This window comes from Rutidosis leptorrhynchoides, chromosome 4 (genome assembly GCF_046630445.1).
Source record: "Rutidosis leptorrhynchoides isolate AG116_Rl617_1_P2 chromosome 4, CSIRO_AGI_Rlap_v1, whole genome shotgun sequence".
Classification (NCBI taxonomy): Eukaryota; Viridiplantae; Streptophyta; class Magnoliopsida; order Asterales; family Asteraceae; genus Rutidosis; species Rutidosis leptorrhynchoides.
This window is the reverse complement of record NC_092336.1, coordinates 143,712,049-143,718,048: the sequence shown is the minus strand read 5'-3', so window position 1 is coordinate 143,718,048 and position 6,000 is coordinate 143,712,049.

The window sequence follows — 6,000 nt, the reverse complement described above, 5'->3', positions numbered from 1 at the left end:
GTGCATTAGCTCATTTTAAGGATATTACTTGGAGTCATTCATGACATACTTTGAAAGACGTTGCATTCGAGTCGTTGAGTTCATCAAGATTAATATTAAGTCAATTATAGTTGGATGTAATATGAAATGGTATGCATGCCGTCAATTTTAGATGTAAAGAAAGTTTGTCTTTTAAAAACGAATGCAATGTTTGTAAAACGTATCATATAGAGGTCAAATATCTCGCGATGTAATCAACTATTGTGAATCATTTATAATGTATATGAACGGGTCCTTTCAGTTGGTATCAAAGAGGTGGTCTTAGCGAACCAGGTATTGCATTAGTGTGTCTAACTAATAGTTGTTAAGATGCATTAGTGAGTCTGGACTTCGACCGTATCTGCATGTCAAAATTTTTGCTTATCATTTTTAGTCGGAAATCATCTATTTACCATCTTTAGGAAATTACCTGCTTATCATTCTTAAGTCTAGACGCGTTTTCCTACATTTATTGCATAATAATGTATAGACGAATTCTTATCTTAGCATATCTGTTACTGTGAACTTTGATTGACATCTTTCAAAGATTCCTCAGTAATTTATGGGATTTTGGTATTATATATACATATGTAAATTATGTATTGAAGAATACCAAATCTAAATTCTACAATCTATTTAATACCAAAAAATTCTTTCCCTGATCATACAAGATGGATCCCTCAACCAGTTCGAGTTCCTCGAATTCCGACAGCTATGCCGATATGGATTTTCACATGAGCTCCGAAAGCAGCGTGACCAAAATGGATCAACCAATTAACCATCATCTATTTTGGATGAATTGGGGATGAGTTCGTAATCTACTTAACCATTGGAGACAAGAAGAAGGTGATCCCTTTCATCCACCACATTGCCCTTTTGGCAATGAACCTGAAGCATTTACCGGCGAACCTGTCCGAAACACCATTTTCTCTCTCATTTCCAGAGTATCTCGTCATGATTATATACTACACCAAATTCTAGATCTTATCTATCCGCTCGTCCGAACTGACAATCACCCCGGTGTAATAGAAGAAGTCAACGAGCTTCGCGCTCGGGTAGTGGCTTTGGAGAATATGGTGCAAAGGTTACAAACACCAGCAGCATAACCAGTACCACCATCAACAACATCAACAGTACCATTACCACCACCAACAACAACCGCTTCGCAAACCTCAACTTCACAATCTGTCCCACGAGCATCGACGTCATACGCCATGTAGATACCAAGGAATACCACAACGATGAATTATTGATTCATAACTTCATTGGGGAAACATTCTACGGCGATTATGTAATTTCTAAAGTTTAGAAATTATCTATCCTCGCCTTAACCATAAATCAAATGAGTTTAATTTAATATTAACTCATTAAATCAATATTACATCTGAAGAAATATGCACATATATATTTCCATAAAGACTGTAATAAAATTCTTTTGTACAAAATATTAATTGTGAATTTTTTTTAACGGGTAGGTAATACCCGAGAGATATATAAATTCACAATTAATATGTTACATTCTTCGAATCTGATTCAGCAAATCATCCATTATACTCCCTACTTTCACAACAATATACATTCTTTTATAGAAATCAAAACAACCATACTCATTCAAAATCTAATTACATATTCTGATTTTGAAATCTCAGAATTCGATTCAAGATATAACCGAAATTATCACTCTTAGATTCCTACATCTTTCAAAACTATACTTTGACTTCAAAACTGTCCTAGAACCTCATTTCTATTCATGGAACTCACAAAAATATTTGTATCATTCAAAATCTTAGAACATCATATGTATATTAACAATTACAATATGTGTTAAAACACTTCGAAATTCCTAAAGACATGTGAGATGATGATCCAACCACATATTACCCACTGTCATGCATCTGAAAAGCTCTCGAAACCAAAGTTATAGTTTAACACGTATCCATGTCAGATCCTTTGATATTTATTACCAAATATAATTTTTCAATCTCTTTCCAAAATAGACAGTTTTGTCACAGCTCCAGCAAATCACCTTCATTTGTTTATACGAATAAACCTTATTATAACAATTACTCCTTCATCATTGTTACCGGGGAACCTTTCATATCTCGCCACATTAGCAGTAAACTTATCAACAACTTCATTAACCTTCGACTTAAGCCTCTCCGAAAAGCCACTATACTTATTCATTAAAACCCCATCATGTACTCACCTACATCCTGTAACAATAATTGTCACACCAACTACTGGGAATTAGCAATCAGTATTTTGAATTTCGCGACAATTTTACGTCAAAAGTTATACATATAACGTCTATCTCCTAGACTTACATACTTCGAATGTGAATTTTCTGAAAAACATCCCAAACCATGAACTAGTTCTTCGAAATTGGAAAAATGCTGATGAAGCAGCAAAAACTGTAAACGACTTTAACAGTCAAAAGTTTGATGATAAAGAATAGTATGGTGGTAAAGCTGAGAAAAAGAGAAGGTTTGAAACTGGAAAACGAATTGAGCAGACCATGAAGGAGGCTGTGGACAAATCACAAAGACTAAACCTGCCTTCAAAGGATCCAAATGATTCAGTGTCTACTGAAATCGTTAGCAAACAACTTACTTGTTATTCTAAACCTTCACAGACAAATCTTCTTCATCATCCATATTATCGTATCTTTTATTATAATATCTTTGATATTCCTGAAGATATTTTCACAACTATTCTTATCTGAAATCTTTTATCTCTTCGCAATATATGCGTTACAACATAAAAAGAAACTGTGTTAGTTTCTAAATTCTAAAAAAAAAAATTTGAATTTAAAATAGGAATGTTTTTGAAGTAGTGTTGGGAACTGAAGCATGAGTTAGTATAATATAATGACACTTGATCAACGTGATTATATTACAGTAAGTCATGCTGAGTTTCTAATGGAACGTGATGATTCACAGAACATACCGTCATCATGTACTATTTACACGACTCTTACATTCTACCCAATTTCCAAACATATTAAGAACATATCATCTTGATAGCTCTATATTTTCGGATATTCTGGTAATTTGCCAAATCAAGATCGTGCCATTACGATTTTCTTCTTGGAACATTAACTATGTTCATCCAAAAATTCATATCTACAAATTCTGGACCATTATCCGCTTGACTTAAGGTCGGGAAGAGAAAACGAAAGCATGAAGCTCCGAAATATAATGGAGAATATAAAGCCCGATAACAACCCCGAAATTACAAACCGTGTATATCAATGCGTATAGCAATATAAAGATACAGGAGAATGAAAAACACAATAACCCCAAGGTAATGGTAGAAGAAAATAACTTCCTCCGGTGGTAGATGAAAAAGAAGAATGACATATATAAAAGTTAAGAGTATATCAAGAATCAATACTGGATGAAGCATATTAACGAATGCTTTAAAGTATGAATTGAGGAGAAAGACTAGAAGGTGTGAGATGTAGAAATAAAGAAACGAAGGGGGTGGAATTATAGTAAAATATCAGACAGAGAAATCGAGACAGATTATTGCATTTAATCAAAGAAGATCCTGATTTCCTTAATCGCCGAAGAACCAAATCTTATTTCAAAGATTTTCTTTAAATCTCATGAATTCCGAAAATCAATCATAACTACGTCATCGGTTAAAACGAATATACGTTTACTCATTTCACTCTCTTGCGATAGCTTCACTTATACTATTCGCGTAATCAAATTGTTTTATCTATATTACTCAATGATGATAAAACTCTATTTATCAACTCATATTCATCATGAAAACATTTTTAAAGTTAGCCATGACGACCTCGATCAAATTTCGGGACGAAATTTCTTTAACGGGTAGGAACTGTGACGACCCGGAAATTTCCGACCAAATTTAAACCTAACCTTTATATGTTTCCGACACGATAAGCAGAATTTGTAATGTTGAATCTCAAAAAGTTTGGAACTACATTCATGTAATCAATTACCTTTTGACCGTGTTCGACGATTCATGAACAATTATGTGTATATAGATATGTATATATAATATATAATATTAACTGAAAACATTAACAAAGTATTAGATATATGATACTTTACATGAACATATTTGTTTCGATATATTTATCGACAGAATTAAGAGATAATATCAAATGATTGAATTATCAGATACATTATGATATGATTACGGGCCTATGTTATAAGGTCCACTGTGATTTAAGAAATCTATTCTTTTTGACAACTCATTACTTAACCAGTATGATAAAGATAACGATATTTATATTTTATTTTATTAAATATATATAACGATTTAAATTAATATTATATATTTTTATACGCGTATTATACGTACATAGTTTTATACTTTTACTATACTTTAACTTTACCTTTACTTTACTTTTACTTTACTTTAACTTTAATAATTCATACTTTAATAATTCACTTTAATAATTCATACTTTAATAATTCACTTTAATAATTCATACTTTAATAATTCACTTTAATAATTCAAAAATCTATTATAAATAGAATTCAATAGGTTTCATTATTTCATAGAAACTTGAAAATATATTTCTTTAAACTCTCTCAATCGAATTACATATATATATTTACTTAGTATTATTTCAAGATATTATTAGTATACATAAAATACTACGACGGAGTTATATTCAGACGATTTCAAAATAAGTTTTCAAACGGGATAGAGCTAAGGAAATTATGGGTTATAGCTATGGAGGTTATGGGTATTGTTCGAGGGTATTGCTCGTGAGGTCAACCTAACGTTTATCATTTTCGTTGCGTCTACGTACTTTCCTGCAATATTGAATCACAATATTGATACGTGAGCATTCATATCTTATTTTTTTTTTATTCATAGTGTATCCCTGACTAGTGCTCGAGTATATGATTATGCATGTTTGTATGCTTAGTTTCGTCGTTAAATAGTTTATGATAAATCACGAATTTGATACATATGCTACTGAGATAAGGTATATGATATGCATGTCGTTAAAAAGTTAAAGAAAAATTAATAACTTTTCATTTAGAAATCGTGTGGGTTCGATGAACGGATTAAAAGATATGGCCAACTGAATTATTATTAATTTTAATATTATTATTAAAACTATTATTATAATTGTTATCAGTTGATGTTATTACTAAAATTATCTTTATTACTAAAAATTAATATTTTTATTGAAACTATCATTTTAGTATTTGTATCATTATTATTATTATCAATATTATTTAATCAAATAAATATGCGTACAAAGATATTTTTAACACACGTAATATAATTACATTAATAATACATACCACTATATTTTTATGATATCAAGTGAATTTTATAAATTTTATTACTTGAGATATATAAAAGTATATTTTTTATCATATATGAATTTAAATATAAATTTTTATTTATTAATAAATGACTTGTATTATTTAGTATAATAAGATCTGATAAATATATTTAAATATATAAAACGACTATATATAAGTTATATAATAAACATGTATAGATTTTGGAAGTCATTTTGGGTCAAGTTGACTTTTTTTGACTTTTGCATGTCGGTCTCGAGCATTAGGATTGCGATACACTACGACTTGACCTAAATTGTTAGACAGATATTGACCAACATATAAATATATATACTTAATATAGGTTCGTGAATCCGAGACAAACCCTGCACTTGTTCAGTTCCGTTATATACATAATTGCTACGAAATACAGTATTGTGAGTTTCATTTGCTCCCTTTTTAATTGCTTTTGCAATATATATTTTTGGGCTGAGAATACATGCGTTGTTTTATAAATGTTTTACGAAATAGACACAAGTACTAAAACTAATTCTACGTGGGTTTAAACCAGAAATATACCCTTAGCTTGGTAACATTAAACTACTTGTCTATGTACGGTAGGCGCGAATCCTAAAGATAGATCTATTGGGCCTGACAAACCCCATCCTGACTATGGGATGCTTTAGTACTTCGAGGTTATATT